General features: G+C 34.7%; 1 long non-coding RNA gene across 11 annotated transcripts in view; it reads right to left on the reverse strand.

The window, feature by feature from the left end:
- The window catches only part of LOC137489281 (uncharacterized), a 602,555-nt gene that overhangs the window by 86,934 nt on the left and 497,132 nt on the right, over positions 1-18,489 (reverse strand). For 9 of the 11 annotated variants that reach the window (XR_015524713.1, XR_015524716.1, XR_015524720.1 and 6 more), the window contains 2 exons: positions 6,526-6,647; positions 1,806-1,905 (listed from right to left, as the gene is read on the reverse strand). This is a non-coding gene — a long non-coding RNA (uncharacterized LOC137489281). The remainder of the gene's footprint in view (positions 1-1,805; positions 1,906-6,525; positions 6,648-18,489) is intronic. The other 2 variants (XR_015524719.1, XR_015524714.1) reach the window with 1 other exon arrangement.

The following is an 18,489-nucleotide window of genomic DNA, read 5'->3' on the forward strand; positions in this document are numbered from 1 at the left end:
GTGAATTGTCAGTTTGTTTATACAAGCTGTGGGATTGCGTAAGATGTTTGCTCCCCCTGAACGCTCCCCAGAGGTCAATTAGGACAGATGAGCTTTTCTCCACACAAAGGAAAGCGGTGGCCTTACAGCAGTTAGGGGAGGCACGTAATTAACAGTTATAAAGTACTTTGGTTTGTTAATTGAATTAGTTAATCCTTTTTTCAGCCATCTTCGGCTGAAGGGGGGCATTATGGGAGCTCTCTTGTACTGTCACACACGTGGCGGGCTCGTCTTCAGCTCTCCAGTGAAAACACACACGGTTTCCGGAACGCCATTCAGAGGGAAAGAAAGAAAACAAACGGAGGAGAAAGGAGATGATAGTGCAATTCTCAGGCGACCTTAGATAATTACCAAGAAAGTGCTATTGTGCGAAGGTTGCTCTTTTAGGAGACTTAGGGGCATTTACATGACACCATTATTGTCTAATAACTGAAAACCTTTATGTGTTTTGGCAACTCTTTTACACAATAAGGTCAATTTGGGGGGGGGTCTGTGAACACAAACTTTTTAAACACATTTCAAAGTTTTTAAAAACAATACAGTTGTCTCTATGCTGAAGCATAGGCGTTTGTAGCTTCGCCTTCTTTTGAAAATAGGGCGGGGAGCACAATTTCATTTAAATTTAAAGTGACAGTCACCAAAACGGTACAATTTGGATCAAAGTCTAAAAAGAACAGTTATAACGTTTAGACTTATAAACAATTATTTGTGAGGTCTTCTGAGCTGAAAACCAAGTAGAGTAAAATCAAGCTTTAAATAACATTACAGTAATGAATGTATAGACGACACCCTGTCCACACTACTGACATTTAGATATATGTAAAGATGTGTTGCTCCCCTCCATTTCAGTGCTACTGGTATATCCTTGCTGTGGATTTATTTAGAAATAATTAAATTTTATCCACTAAAAACATATATATATATATATATATATATATATATATATATATATATATATATATATATATATATATATGTTATGTTAAACATATATACACACACACACACACATATATATATATATATATATATATATATATATATATATATATATATATATATATATGTGTGTGTGTGTGTGTGTGTGTGTGTGTGTGTGTGTGTGTGTGTATACAGTACATACACACACACACACACACACACACACACATACATATATATATATATCTCATTTAGAGTGTAAACTCAGTCAACTCTGATTTCAAGTCGACTTGACTATACCCATTTGCTCTCCGTTTAATCTTCTTGCTGTCTTAGGTTCCTATCAGGTAAGTTTGCATAGCATTTTTTGCTACATTTAGCAATCAGATCATTTTAAGCTCTTCTATCCAGTTACCCTTTATGTGTTAGCATCCATTATGCATGTCTCACATGCACATACACCACTTGTATTACAGCATAAAATCTAGACACTGTACAAAAAAACCCTAAAAAAATCTGATTCTTCCTCTGGTATCGCAAAAAGAACTTTGAAGCTGTCGGGCCCTTGCCATGTCCTCTTGTCGACCCCCCTCGGCCTCTGTCTAGTGCACACTATCCCATCACCTCGCCTTCAAAAGGATATCTCTGCCATCCCTTGACAAATTATTCAAATGTGCCCGGCTAGCAGCACACTTATTTCACAGCTCCACTTGAAGCACAGATTTGAACAAGTGCATGAAATCCTGTGTAATTTGGACGGTGGCCTGCTGGCCTCCTTTTCACCGCCGTACACCTTCTGAACCTCAAACGCGCGCAGTTGTAATCAACGTGCCACACACTCTTACCTGGTTCCCATTACATGAGCCCGTCGTCCATTGAGACTTCGCTCTCCGTCTGTCTGTCAGGTGATTTCATGGATGCCAATAGGGAGGTGAGGTGTGATCTCTGGAAAAATAAATAAATAAATCAAATAAATCAAAATATGCATAACAGGACACCCTTGGCCATTTTGCTTGGCTGAAATTTACAGGGGGCTTCAAAGCAAACATCAACACCATTAGGGATGTCTTGCGCTGCCTTTATGCGCATGTAAATATTTGCTCGTGGTATTCTTAGCACCTTTATATTAGTTTTTCAGCACATTAAGCGCGCATCACGAGCCCAATTCACCGTGTCTGACAATTGAGTGGCAGGGGAATTTGACGTCTTCACACTTCCTGTGCTGCTACACCTCTGACAATGGTTATGATTATGAAGTGTAATTTCAGGTTTGCTCCTATCAGTGCGTGCGCTGAAGCTGTTAGCGGTGTTATTTACTTTTTGGTGCATCATGGCATGCATTAGGCTTGTTGAGTCACTCGGAAAAGTGTTACATGATTAGGATACAAAAAAAGCTGACTGTATTGACTGTTAAAAAAATGTTGCAAAGACAATTCTGCTCAGACATTTATGGCAAATTTTACAGATAATTACAAAGAAGCAAAAAGCAACTCAATGAATGAACTAACAGTGTAATTATAAGTAGAACAAACTTGACTAGTAATTACTTGAAGACTCGCATCATACAAATAACCACTCGTTACAACTGAGGTATGCAGAAGAGCATCCCTGAACGCATCCAACCTTGAGGCGGATGGCCTACAGCAGCAGAAGACCACACCACATGCCACTCCTGTCAGCTAAAAACAGGAAACTGAGGCTACAATTCACACAGGCTCACCAAAATTGGACAATAGAAGATTAGAAAAACGTTGCCTGGTCAGATGATTCTCGATTTCTGCTGCAACATTCGGATGGTAGGGTCAGATTTTGGCATCAACAACATGAAAGCATGGATCCATCCTCCCTTATATTATTGGTTTAGGTTGTTGGTGGTGGTGTAATGGTGTGGGGGATATTTTCTTGGCACACTTTGAGACCATTAGTACCAATTGAGCATCGTATTGTTGCTGACCATGTCCATCCCTTTATGACCACAGTGTACCCTTCTTCTGATGGCTACTTCCAGCAGGATAACGCGCCATGTCATAAAGCGTCTCAGACTGGTTTCTTGTACATGACAATGAGTTCACTGTAATCAAAGGGCCTCTACAGTCACCAGATCTCAATCTAATAGAGCACATTTAGGATGTGGTGGAACAGAAGGTTTGCATCATGGATGTGCAGCCGACAAATCTGCAGCAACTTTGTGATGCTAAAATGTCAAAATGGACCAAAATCTCTGAGAAATATTATCAGTACCTTGTTGAATCTATGCCACGAAGGATTAAGGCAGTTCTGAAGGCAAAATTGAGTCCAACTGGGTGCAAGTAAATTTTTTGTTTGTGTATTTTCTAAACCTAGATAAGTATATTAATGATAAAAATGAATAGTGTTGTTTATCTAAGATTATAATTAACAAAATTAAAAACAACAATAATCTGCTTAATATTTAGTGACTAATAAATTAACTAATATTTTTTAAATATTTTTATATAAAAACACCTGGGCCATTTTGTAAACTAACCACCATTTATATGGTTAAAATCCTGAAAATGAATGAATGTCTGGTGATTAGAACCAATGCTGGAGAAAAACTGATATCAGTGAACAAAGTAGAACAAGATGAGACTTTGTCAAAGCTCGACAGGAACTGTACAGTACACAGGTTATGGATCAGTTTTTACCTCCATTTACAAGTGTAAGTAAGCATGGTTAAAATGGTTGCCTTCTTGTTTTCTCTAGCTTGCAACATGTATTTAATTTAGTTTAGTTACTTTTAACCACTTGTACTGTATCTGGTGAACACTTTATATTTTCACATTGCATCTAAAACCATGTTGAAAACAGGACGCGTGCTGCTATGCTTGTAGATTTTAAATGCGTTTGTGAGCTTGCATCCCACTGCCTTTTGTCTTTGCTATGGCCACCGTCAGCTGTTCCTACTGTATACATGTGCAGCGGTCGAGTTTCAAAATAGTTCAGCTTTTGCCACTGTGTGGATTAATACTGAATGTGCGTCAAGAATAGAGCAATATGCTGGTGTTAAACTGCATTGCTTTAATGCACTCCTGCACTGGGCTCACACATACACTCTGCACTCTGACTGCTTCAAAATTGTTAATAAGCCGTTGTGGGCGTTTCTCTACATCTCGCACTGAACGAAGCCGACCAATCACAACAGACTGGGTCATCGGTCCAATCAGCGAAGCTTAGCCTCATGCTAAGGAGGAGTTTGGGAACAAATTAATTAGCTGAACGAATAGGGGAGTCGTTGGTATAATTAGGTAAGAATAAATGCATATTATAAGACAATGAAAGTGTTTTTTGACCTTGAATGCATATCAGTCTGTTGTTGGAGACACCCAAAACCAAAATATGACCTTTTCAATGTATAATAGGGGCTCTTTAAAAGGGTTAAATAGCATAAGTATTTTAGCTTTCTAAAGCCAACATATTTGAAATAAATTACATTCCGTTATATTATGATATTTAAATTTGACTACAATTATTGTTTCAACAAGTAATTAGTAAGTTTAACCCACATAAATGTTAAAAGTAACCCTCTGCCTCATGCCAGAGCACCGTTCCTAGCATAAAGTATTACAGACATTGCAATCACCAACATTCTCCAGCACCCGATCAGCTGCCGTGGGTTGTTTATTTGCTCAAAAAGAGCAAGATGGGGAAAAATAGACTATTTCTGATTGCATGGTAATCATGTGATTTTTCCCCACTCTCTCCTTGGTGGAATGGGTTAATTAGGCTGAGCGTAAATCACTGGCACACCTGTTATGCTGCTCGTGTTAATCTGGACTACACACACACTCATGCATACATACACACACACATGCTCCTCTAACAGGCCCAAATTAGACATCACGCAATTAAACCCACCTGTCTTTTCTGCAGAGAATCTGCCTTTGCGTCTTCAAATGAAAGATTCAAGAGCACTCAAGTGTCGCCTTGTTTATCAGTGTCATTTTTTTTCTCTCTCTCAACTGTATACAGGTTGTACATTAGAGGTCCACAAGTCATTACTGCATTTTGGAGTATGTTTTGTTCGCGTAATACAGTTCCTGAGGAAACCATGGTATTTTTTTAATAAGAAGCTTTGTGTTTTTAAAAGAGTTCTGACAATGAACTGGTCAAAAATGGTAGTAGCATGTTTTCCTAAAGTTGCCATAGAGAAGCTAAATAAATAGCTAGATAATAAGAGCTTAGTATGAAAATGGCATACTGGTAGCCTCAAACACCATTGTCTCCTCCTACTCAAGTAAATCCCATGAGTATAAGATCTTGGCGTTTAATGGGCCAATCAGAACAAAACTCAAATACACGGGATTATTAATATGCATATGCATGTTTGATTGGCCACAATCTTTTCTAAAGATAATAATACAATGATAATTGTTTCCCTTTAAGTTCATCTAAGCTTGTAATTACACTTACATTGTGCGTGCGACACTTATTTTAAAAACTTATTTTGAATATCATAGGAAATACGGTGAAAAATTCCTCTGTTAAACACCATTTGGAAAATATTTATAAAAAAAAATACACAGGAGGGCGAATAATTATGACTTAAACTGTAATCATTTTGAATAATTGTGATTACAATTATGACCAAAATAATCGTGATTATTGTTGTATAAACACAATATCACACAAGTAGCAGTGCGATGTGGCTGTATTTCCACCAGAGCCATTATACAGCCACATTGCACTATATATATAGCTGATTATTCTGACTTCAACTGTATGTATGTATGTATGTATATATATATATATATATATATATATATATATATATGTATGTATATATATATATATATATATATATATATATATATATATATATATATATATATATATATATATATATATATATATATATATATATATATATATACATACATACATACATACATACAGTTGAAGTCAGAATAATCAGCCCCCCTTAGTTATTAAACCACTTGTTTATTTATTCCCCAATTTCTGATTAATGGAGAGAAGATTTTTTTCAACACATTTTTAAACATAACAGTTTATTAACTCATTTCTAATAACTGATGTATTTTATCTTTGCCATGATGACAGTAAATAATATTGTACTAGATTTTTTTCAAGACACTTCTTTACAGCTTTAAGTTACATTTAAAGGCTTAACTAGGTTAATTAGATTAATTCGGCAGGTTAGGGTTATTAGGCAAGTCATTGTATAACATTGGTGTGTTCTGTAGACAATCGAGGAAAAATGTAGCTTAAAAGGGCTAATAATTTTTTTTCCATAAAATGGTGTTTAAAAAATTAAAAACTGCTTTTATTCTAGCCAAAATAAAACAAATAAGACTTTCTCCAGAAGAAAAAATATTATCAGACATACCGTGAAAATTTCCTTGCTCTGTTAAACATCATTTAAAAAATACATAGAAAATAACAAAACAATTCAAAGGGGACTAATAATTCTGACTTTAACTGTATATGTGATATATACTGTATGTATAATATGTAGTTCCCAATTCAAAACATTTTGGTTGTAAACGTGAAACTAGTGGGTTTAACTTCACACATTTAATAAATCACCTTTTCAGCAGTGAGGCCGGGTGTCTTGCGTCAGGGATTTTTGAACCCAAATGAGATGGCATGTGAAATGAGGGCCCCTCAGTGACTCCCACTGCGAGCAAAGATGGCAGACGGCAAGAGTCCTGAAAAATGTAATTAAACAGAGATAAGATTAATACAATCAGCATGTGGAATGACAGAAAGGTGGTGTTGTAGCAGAGGCATTGGAGGGCCCCAGGCCTGAGTGGAGCTCGGGCTAGTCAATGGGGTGAGGGGTTTTGGGCTGAAGGAAAACTGCTGGGATTGAGCGCTTTCAGGTTGAGGCAGTCCCGTGGTTTGAGGGTTTAAATTAGCGCTGAAAAGACAATTCCCATTAGGAAGGATTAGGGGCCTGCTGGCAGCTGACAGGGCCTAGGCACCAAAAACTGGCAGGGGCATCTGGCGCACTCCACCCATGGCTACATGGCTAAAGTCAGTCGCAGTCAACAACATTCTCAAACACAAGCAATAACAAAACAGTGCTGTTGTGTACAGTTCACCTTCCTCTGACCTCTAATGGTTTTGAATAAACTTTGAATTTCATGCTAAAAATAAATAAATTTTTTAAGTCCACATTATTTACTCAGACTCACATTATTGAAAGTGTTTTCTCTACAAATAAAATTTTTTTTTTTGATCTATTCATAAATATTGAAACGTTAAAAAAACAGTAGCCCCAGTGGGTCCACGTCCTGATGCTCGGTGAGAGGTTAAATATGGAGATAAACACTACTCTACAGATTATGTACTGGTTTCTATACTATCCCAGTTTTCAAACAAATTGGAAAAACTCTTTGCTTAAAGTCTTAAAAATTTCATGGAAACATTTTAGTTGATGAGCAATATGGTTTTGGGAAAAATAGATCAACATCTCTTGCATTAACAAAAATGATTAAGGAATAGTTTTGAAACAAAAGCGCAAAGTCTAAAGTGCATGGTGCAAAAGCATTAAAAAGGTGTCCAAATTCACTTTTGCTATTTTAAGGACGGAAAAATACGCTCTGCGCACTGACGTATGGTCTAACAGGGTTGTGCTTATTCTCTTAATGAGTTGTGGGTGTGTTTTGAGCATAACCTGCATTAAAACAATCAGATTCTTATCTCTCATTCCCTTTAAAAGTCAGTTGTGGCACATTTGCTATTTACATATCGCATTTTGTAAGTGGAAAAACTGAACGCTTCACTAGCAAGAAAAGTAGCAGAGCATCTGCAGCACAAGGATAAAGAACGAGCCTCCTTCATTCCGACTTTTTACTTTCTTATTCTTTACTTAACTCCTTTACTTTCGTGGAGATTGTCTACGGTGTTGTACACACTCCACTAATGACATCCATTAGCCCACATATTTAATTTAGTTTGTTAAGCACAAAGAGTTGTTTCAAAACTATTTCTAAAACTAGTTCTAATTTACAACAAACGAATAAAAGAACAATAATAATAAAGTGTGCTCAAAAAACTTAGAGTTATGTCCAAACAAACGACCTATTCTTATGCCCCATTTGGTGATGCATGTCTCCAAAAACCAACAGGTGGACAAATCTAAACACGTTTTTTTAAAACAAACATAAATATGCATATAAATACTACTACTACTACTACTACTACTACTAATAATAATAATAATAATAACTATAAAATAATTATAATAATAATAATAACATTATACAAGCTCCCCGAAATGAAGAAGGTATGAATGCAGTTTTGTTTTTTCATTTTAATCCTTTAATTCTTTTTCATTTTTAAAGATATTTGTGTATTGCTGTACATGCTGCGTGTTTTAAGCAATGTGCAAGCGTTTAAGATGCTGGACTTTCAGCTGGTCTATTTTAGTTCCTCAAAATAGCAACATGCCAGCAATGTGCCTTAAAACACCTCTTTCTAGCCCGGAACACCAATGAGTCTATCTGTCAATGAGTCTATCTGTCAATGAGTCTATCTGTCAATAAATCTATCTGTCAATAAGTCTATCTGTCAATGAGTCTATCTGTCAATGAGTCTATCTGTCAATAAATCTATCTGTCAATAAGTCTATCTGTCAATGAGTCTATCTGTCAATGAGTCTATCTGTCAATAAATCTATCTGTCAATAAGTCTATCTGTCAATGAGTCTATCTGTCAATGAGTCTATCTGTCAATAAATCTATCTGTCAATAAGTCTATCTGTCAATGAGTCTATCTGTCAATAAATCTATCTGTCAATAAGTCTATCTGTCAATGAGTCTATCTGTCAATAAATCTATCTGTCAATAAGTCTATCTGTCAATAAATCTTTCTGTCAATAAGTCTATCAGTCAATGAGTCTATCTGTCAATAAATCTATCTGTCAATAAGTCTATCTGTCAATGAGTCTATCTGTCAATGAGTCTATCTGTCAATAAATCTATCTGTCAATAAGTCTATCTGTCAATGAGTCTATCTGTCAATGAGTCTATCTGTCAATAAATCTATCTGTCAATAAGTCTATCTGTCAATGAGTCTATCTGTCAATGAGTCTATCTGTCAATAAATCTATCTGTCAATAAGTCTATCTGTCAATGAGTCTATCTGTCAATGAGTCTATCTGTCAATAAATCTATCTGTCAATAAGTCTATCTGTCAATGAGTCTATCTGTCAATGAGTCTATCTGTCAATAAATCTATCTGTCAATAAGTCTATCTGTCAATGAGTCTATCTGTCAATGAGTCTATCTGTCAATAAATCTATCTGTCAATAAGTCTATCTGTCAATGAGTCTATCTGTCAATGAGTCTATCTGTCAATAAATCTATCTGTCAATAAGTCTATCTGTCAATGAGTCTATCTGTCAATAAATCTATCTGTCAATAAGTCTATCTGTCAATAAATCTATCTGTCAATAAGTCTATCAGTCAATGAGTCTATCTGTCAATAAATCTATCTGTCAATAAGTCTATCTGTCAATGAGTCTATCTGTCAATGAGTCTATCTGTCAATAAATCTGTCAATAAGTCTATCTGTCAATGAGTCTATCTGTCAATGAGTCTATCTGTCAATGAGTCTATCGGTCAATAAATCTGTCAATAAGTCTATCTGTCAATGAGTCTATCTGTCAATGAGTCTATCTGTTTGTCTGTCTATCAGGGAAGGTTACCTGATTACAATATTTAAAGCTGCATTACTGTTTCAGCATTACAATGATTTTTTTTTTTTTTGCCGTAAAAAATATATATTTTTAGCCGTAAAAAATTTAATTATTTTAAATGTATACAACCCACATAATGAAATATGATTATTCACATAATTATTATATTTGTCTATACCAGCTTTTACTTTTTTTATATTACATAGCGCCTTGCATATCATGTAATATTTAGGTTTAACCATCCTATTCATCTGTTAATTTCCTTTAGTTCATTCAGTTTTTTATAATTCAGTCTTAAAATAAATCTCACAATGTTTTGTTTAAAAAAAAATCACGATAGTTTAAAATGCTTACACATAAGTAAGAATGTTTTTGATAATATATCACAAATGTAATTATATTCTAAAATATGTTTATAGTACAAAAGATGAGCACAAGGGCAAACAAAATAGAAAAACTGAAATATTTCATACATAATCCGATTACTTAGTAGACTGAATTTACTATTATCAGACTGAACCTACACAAATAAAAACAGATTACTCAAATAAATATCACATTCATTTACTTCAGCTTTTCTTTTGTTAAATATAATCTTTCTCGAAAAAATAAAAGACCTGCTGAGCTGATTGGCTTTAAATTACAAATTGAGTATGAGGTGTTTCTTCAAAAAATAATGCTTTTACGCCTGACATTTTGCGCGTTGGTGTGCACAATCACATTAGGGCTCTTTATTTTGTCACAAAGCATTAAACGTCGACGAAAAATGCACCAAAAAAAAAAAAAAACGTTCCAGTGGAACAGGCCTTTAGTGTTAAAATAAATCTCATAATTTTTGTTTGAAAATAGTTTAAAAACTTACACATGCAATCATTTTTTAAATGTTATTTTAGAAATTTAAGTACATTTTAAAATATGTTTACAGTACAAAAGATGAGCAACAAAAAAGTAAACCTAAAAATACTTCATAAATAATCAGTTTACTTAAAATAGTAGACTGAATTTACTATTATCAGACTGAACCTACGCAATTAAAAACAGATTACTCCCATAAATATCACATTTGTTTCAGCTTTACTTTTGTTAATATTAAATATCATCTATCTTAAAAAACAAAGAGACCTACTGAGCTGAACGGCTTTAAATTACAAATCCACGTCTCTTTTGCAAAGTGAGGATTCACAGTATCTCCCCAAACACTGTTTCTCGACTGATGCTGTGCATTTACTATATGTTTATTTATCTATATCCCCAACTCCCCGCTGATTTCTCTTGCTGCTTTAATTACTGTGGATGCTCCAACAATGAAGACAGAGCGCTAATCCACAATCCATACCCTGCTTCATCATGTTGTTTTAGCAGGGCGAAAAAGTTCATTTATTCCCTTTCATCTCCTATAGGGTTCTGCTTGTCAGGGGGCAACAGACAAGAGACCCACTGATTGTCATTAGCGTCCACCCTCCCGCCCGGCTAATTTAAAGAGACAGCGTTCAGGTCTTGAGGTGAGCCGAAGGGGGGGCGACCCGTCGAGAGAGAACAGAAAAGCGCCTGAAGTTTCTCCAAAACCCACCGGCAGCTTTTTTTGTTTGGGGGATCGAAAGGCAGCACTGAACAATAACAAGTGCAATCCGATTAAAAACTGTCTTTTGATTAACGTTTATTTGCATGATAATAAGCGCGAGACGATAAGCGATGAGACCGCCATCTCCTTTTTTTTATTTCTTTACCATCCAGCACACATTTTTTTGCAGCTTTTCAATGGCCTGTCTCTCCATCCAGCTGTGTGGATTGTCTTAAATGTGTTGTCTTCTGCCCGGTAACTCGCTAACAGGAACTCCTGCCGTAGCAGAAAGCAAGATCAGCGCAGGAGGAGACCGCAATATCTCGGCGGAGGCAGACCGATGACAGCCTCGGTGTCATGGGGCGATTAAAGATCACGCCGTGCATCCAGCGCCACCGTCTACCCATCATGCATCTGTGCGCCAGAGTCCGTCTCGAGCCCTTCTTAATGTAATGAAGCAAAACCTCCACTTCATACCGTACTTTGTTATCACCGCGGTTGCATTATGGTGTTGGAGCTATCAGAACAAAAGCAGCACATGGAAAGTGTGTGTGTGTGTGTGTGTGTTTGTGTGTTGTTGTTGTGAGCTGAGAGGCAAGCGACAGGGGATTTCACCGCTTGGTATTTCTGCAAAGCTCCAGAGAGAAACATGCCTCAAGCTATCGTCATGTTACAGACAAATGAAGAAGGGGCGATGTGTGATCTCTGCAAATTTGCTCTCTCTCTCTCTCTCTTCACTTACTCTTCTATTTTTTGTATATTCTTTCACTCTCTTTTTCTCCGCTTGACTCTCAAGTGGCACAGAAATCAAACAATTAGCAGGAGGGAAATAAAGGTCCTGCTTTGCCCTCTGGCACTTGTAAACATGGCAACCATGTTTGAAAAATCTTGCCTTTTTTATACAGGTCCTGCTTTGCTCTGTCTGTGGAGCGTGCGCCATCTTTCTCTTTTTTTAATGATTCTTTTTTTTGCGTTCACACAAAAAGTTGTCACTTTGGTTTTCTGAAAACAACAGGAAAAGCTGTAAAGTGTGTATTCTTACGCTGCTCTGTGAAATATGCTGGGTTACACACAATTGATTTGTGTTGGGTCAACATGAAGGAATTAAGTTAGCTTATTAGTTTTTACACATTTAAGTGGACTGACCATGAAACAATTAAGTTGTCCCAAAAAAAAACTCAGTAATTATGTTGTTTCAGCTTATTTTATATACAGTTGAAGTCAGAATTATTAGCCCCTCCTTTTTTTAAACACATTTTAACATATACTAGTTTTAATAACTCATTTCTAATAAGTGATTTATTTTATCTTTGCCATGATGACAGTTAATAATATTGGACTAGATATTCTTCAATACACTTCTATACAGCCTAAAGTGACATTTAAAGGCTTAACTAGGTTAACTAGGCAGGTTGGGGTAATTAGGCAAGCTATTGTATAATGATGGTTTGTTCTGTAGACTATCGAAAATAATGGGGCTAATAATTTTGTCCCAAAAATGGTTAAAAATTAAAAACTGCTTTTATTCTAGTCGAAATAAAACCTAAATAATAATAAAATAATAAAAATGAGACTTTCTCCTGAAGAAAAAATATTATCAAACATACTTATTGGGAAATATAAAAAAAATATAATAATAATTGAAAGAGGGCCATATAATTCTGACTTCAACTGTACGTACTTTGAACAAACTGCACATGCTGTATCTGGAGTGTGAATGCACATGTATGTACTGTAATATTTTGCATTACTCATTTAGGTCTACCGTCAACAATACACTGTAAAAAATACATTATTTAATATAAATAATGGCTGTTAAATTACAGAAATTTACAGGAATTTAGATTTTAAGGAAATTTCAGTAATTTAATGTCTGTTGTTTTACAGTAAATGTCTGTAATTTAACGGCCGTTATTTTACTGTTGTTTTTCCGGCACCCCGTAAAATAATACATTTTTAAACAATATAGTTGCCGACGCTTATAGATGCCATTTTCCTTACATCTTTTTTATAATTATTTTAGTTTTTTTTTTTTACCTTTATTTGTATATAGGCATGGGATGATTATTTTTAAGGTATACCGCGGTTTGGAAAAGTCATGGTTTTACACCATCAAAATGTTCTGCTTTACTGTTCCTATGGTAAATGTAAGATTTTTTATTCACTTTTTTGTTGTTTGTTTTTTTAAGGACAACAGTATCTCCAGCAGAAAAGAAATCCAAAGATGCTGTTTTAAATTGTAAAGAAATCTGTGTTTTTATAAACAATGAAGATATCAGAAGTCAATTATTAATTTAAATTATTTAGCCAGACATGTTTCTCAAAATAAAATATACATAAAAAAGACATTTGCCATAAAATAACAGACGGTAAATTACAGAAATTAACCAGTAATTTGGATTTAAGGACATTTCTGTAGTTTAATGATTTAATGATTCATTTGAATTATTTAGCCTGACATGTTTACTGTTCCGAAATATTATAAATGTTTCTCAAAATTAAATATATTTAGTGAAAATACTGGGTTCAAAGAGAAAGTTTTAGTTTTTTACTCAGATTTTTACAAAAAGAATATACTTTAGAGCAGTAATCACTATACTGTGAAACCGTGACATTTTTATCCAAGGTTATCATACCGTCAGAATCTTATAGCGGCCCAAAGTTAAATGCGTGCTGTGTGTGTGTTTACGACATCATGTGTGACTCATCGTTGCAACTCCACAACAAATACATCAAATAATCATTGGGAAATTTCTTACTGTAGTATTTCTTACAAACGTTACGTGAGATCTGCTTCATTCATGTCTGTCACTGTGCTGTTTATCTGATGCAGCCGAGGCAGAGATTGAGGCACACTCTGACAGGCACATGGGAACGATGGGCAGGGAGAACCAGCATTAAAGGCACAGACATCAATAACAACTACATTGTGTTCAAAGCAGAAAATTCTAATATTCTGAAAGATATAATAATTAATCTGAAGGGTGTTTTGAGCTGAAACTTTTCAGACACATTCTGGAGACACCAAAGACTTATATTAAATCTTGAAAAGGGGGTAAAATAAGTGCCCTTTAAGTGGTGCCCCCAAAAACTCCAGAATTGTGTTGTTTCAGCTAATTTTAAATATGTACTTTTGAACTTACGGCAAACATAATTTTTGAGTGTACTGTAAAAAAATGATTACTTAAAAAAGTGAGTAAACCCATTGCCTTAAAAGATGACAAGTGGATTTTACTTCAAAAAATTAAAGAATTTATTTCGTAGCTTAAATGTTTATGAGTAATAAGTGTGCACATGGTTAATTTACTAAGTAATATGACGGCAATGAGTGTACTCTTTCAGCAAATCGCTTTTTGCAGTGTACTAAGTGTTCTGTGTTTGGGCGTTTGGGACGGTGTATTCGGTGTATAAAGGGAACAGAAGTCTGTCTAAGTGAGTTTCTTAACTCTGGGAGCTCCTCACAGCGAGGAGTTTGCATGTACATAAAAGAGCAGGTCAGCTCTCAAACATTGCACTCGGGACTGTGAACGAGTCGCAGACTAAAGCTACACGCTACAAAATGGATCAGGATCAACTATATATACATGTTCTGAGAGCAGACAACATTTTATACTTAAAACGTATATTTAAATGTTGTGTTTTAAATTATGTTGTGTTTCTGCTATCATTTCTGCCTTTCTCTCTTAGCTCACAAAGAGAGGGACATTTGTGTTATTTTTTTTCCTTTGGGTTAGCAAAGTATTTGTTTTGCTAATTATATTTAGAAATTGTATCAATATATTACTATTTTTCTTGATTATACCTGTTTGTATATGATATTTATAGCTGTTTTGCACAGTTTTATTGTTAAAATCTAAATATTTTACTCTTAAAATCAAAACTTTTTTGTTATTTAAAATGCTTATAAATTATGTAACAGAAAATGATGTTATTATATATTGTAAGTGAAACTTGCAGTAACTAAATTATGTCTTAATATAATGTTTATAATACACAATGCATGCATAGTTATTTATTAAAGTGCAAACAAAATATGACTTAATACTTAATTGTGCATATAAATATGAACAAAGCTTAAATATTTAACACAGATTCAAATGGCTTTAATACCTTTAATTACAGCTATACACTATCTGACAAAAGTCTTGTTGTTTATCTAAGTTTTAGGAACAACAAATAATAACTTGACTTCTAGCTGATCATTTGGTATCAGAAGTGGCTTATTTGAAAGGCAAAGACCTCTAGATTATGCTTATTTCACCAAAATAAAACATGATCATGGATTGATTTTTAATGATTATTTAAATAGTACAGCTCTAACTTTTGAGTCATGCTGCAGTGGAGAAAGAATGAATATTGTGTATGACTCCCATGGGCTTGGACGACTGCATCCATACATCTCTGCAATGACTCAAGAACGTATTAATAAAGTCATCTGGAATGGCAAAGAAAGCGTTCATGCAGGACTCCCAGAGCTCATCAAGATTCTTTGGATTCATCTTCAATGCCTCCTCCTTCATCTTACCCCAGACATGCTTAATAATGTTCATGTCTGGTGAATGGGCTGGCCAATCCTGGAGCACCTTGACCTTCTTTGGTTGCAAGAACTTTGATGTGGAGGCTGAAGTATGAGAAGGAGCACTATCATCCTGAAGAATTTGCCCTTTCCTGTGGTTTGTAATGTAATGGGGAGCACAAATGTCTTGATACCTCAGGCTGTTGATGTTGTCATCCACTCTGCAGATCTCTCTAATGTCCCCATACTGAATATAACCACAAACCATGATTTTTCCTTCACCAAACTTGACTGATTTCTGTCAGAATCTTGGGTCCATGCGGGTTCCAGTAGGTCTTCTGCAGTATTTGTGATGATTTGGATGCATTTCAACAGATAATTCATCAGAAAAAACTACCTTCTGCCACTTTTCCAAATGATCAACGAGAAGTCAAGTTATTATTTGTTGATCTTATAACTGGGATCGACTACAAAACTTATGTCAGGGAGTGTAGACTGAGCATCCTAGCTTTTTATTTTATTAAATCTTAATATTGAAATACTGAGGGTTTGATACAGAATGTAAATAACAAAATCTTGATAATAAAAATAAAATAATAATAATAATAACAGTTATAATAATAATAATAATAACAGTAATAATAATAATATTATTAATAATAATAATAATAATAATAATATTAATAATAATAATAATAGACTGACTATCGTCGTTATTATTTGGATTTTTTGTTTTAAATAAATAAAAGTATAAAATATTTTTCCACAATAACAACTTCTAATTATTAAACATACAAAAACAGCAAAAATGCTGACAATAAAAAAATAGTACTACCATTAAAGTTTCCTCATGACAAATAAATAAATAAATAAAACAAAGGACATTTCAGGATCACAGAATCTCCTTATGCCCCACACCAAACACATATATCACATATCAGAATTAGATTTGCCATTAAAACGCTGATATTATCAGATAGAGGACAGAGATTGGAGATTTACCACCATGTCCGCGTCTACCTGTAATCCAATTCTGAACAGAGATAAACTAGGCTTTAAACCTCAATCTATGGAGCGCTAGATTAGCAGGCGGACGAATATAAGGAGCTTTCGAGAGCAGAAAGATGTCCTCAGCCAGAACACTCTTATTGAATCAATGATCAGGGACAGCGGCGTGGATGTGTTCGCTCATCTCCGCCAGCTTTTGAGGGATTGTCTACATTGCGTCCCGACTGGAGTAATAAAGCGCTCGCACCTCTGCTGTGTTAGGTTCATTTCATAATAGCTTTGATCTTTCCGAGTGCCATCGCGGAAAATACAGTTGGCCATAAAATTAGCATTTTCTGATTGCAGGCTGAAGCTGCGGGAAACACCGTAAAAAGGCAGATCCACCCAGTTTAAACAAAACTGAAGCGCTCCTGTTCATTTCAAGGAAGAACAATTGTGGAGTTATTCCATAATGTACTTTAAAACAAAAAAAGGTCATTCAGATGTCCTTAAATTTAAAAGGATATTTACATTTTAGGCCAGATTGGACAGCCATTGTGATCTCTCAGCTTCTTTACAGGAGCTCAATGTTTGTGTGAGTGAAGAAAGACTCAAATAATAGCTAAGATTATTCTCATTTGTACTGTATAGCTAAGATAAAAACTCATTTGTGATTTTAACACATAAATAAAATTTGTTTATACTATAAGGTACATTTCTCGCTATTAACAAACCATTAACTATGACTTTTCACTATTGTAATCTCCTATTTTGTTGCTTATTATTAGTTACACTGTAAAACCTAACAGTGAAAAGCACAAAATGAAATAAGGTAGTTTAACTTAATAATTTGAGTTATTTTGACTAAATGAAAAAGAGTTTTGGTGACGCATAAGCTGGTAACGTTAAGCAGAACTCAAACCTAATGAGTTATGAAATAATTAATTATTTATTTTGTATTAACACTAATACCAAGCCATTTGAGTAGTTATATTGTTGTTTGGACTTAATTTGGACAACCCTAAATGTTTGTATATATATGTACACTGTAAAACCCAAAAAGTTAAGGTAACTCAAGCCATTAGAGGAAACCGATTGCAACAAACCATTTAAGTTCAAAAACAAATCCTAATGAGTACTGTGAACTTCATCTATTTGAGAAAAAGAAGCAATTTGAGCACAGTAAAATCCAATATATGAAGAGAACTCAAACCAACTGAGTACTGTTAAACCCGATGTGTTAAGGCAACTCAAACCAGTTGAGAAAACCGACTGCAACAAAACATGAGTTAAAAAACTAATCTATATGAGTACTGTGAACTTCCTCCATTTAAGTTGAAGTAATGAGGTATTTAATGAACTCATGAGTTCAAAACTATTTTCAAATGGGTAGAATTAACTTTCAGTCAATTTTGAGTTAACTACACTCATTTTATTTGATCATGCTGACTGTTGGGTTTTGAGGTGCATATGACTCAATTTACAGTACTCAAACCATTTTGATTCAAACCTTAAATGGTTTGCCGCAATCAATTTCCTCAAACAGTTTGAGTTAACTTATTGGGTTTTAAAGTGTACTGAGGTAGTAGTTATGGTTTAGGTGCAATGTTATAAAAAGTTGACGCAACTTAAATATGTAAGGCAACCTGCTGCAGAGCTTCTTTTTTTTTAGTTGACTCAACTTAAATAAAGTCAAGTACAGTACATTGAAAAAAAATTACTTTTGCTGCTTGTTTAAACTACTTATTTAAGTAAAATGAGTTGAATCAACACAATTCTTAA

The sequence above is a fragment of the Danio rerio genome, chromosome 24 (genome assembly GCF_052040795.2).
Source record: "Danio rerio strain M-AB ecotype USA chromosome 24, GRCz13ab, whole genome shotgun sequence".
Taxonomy (NCBI): Eukaryota; Metazoa; Chordata; class Actinopteri; order Cypriniformes; family Danionidae; genus Danio; species Danio rerio.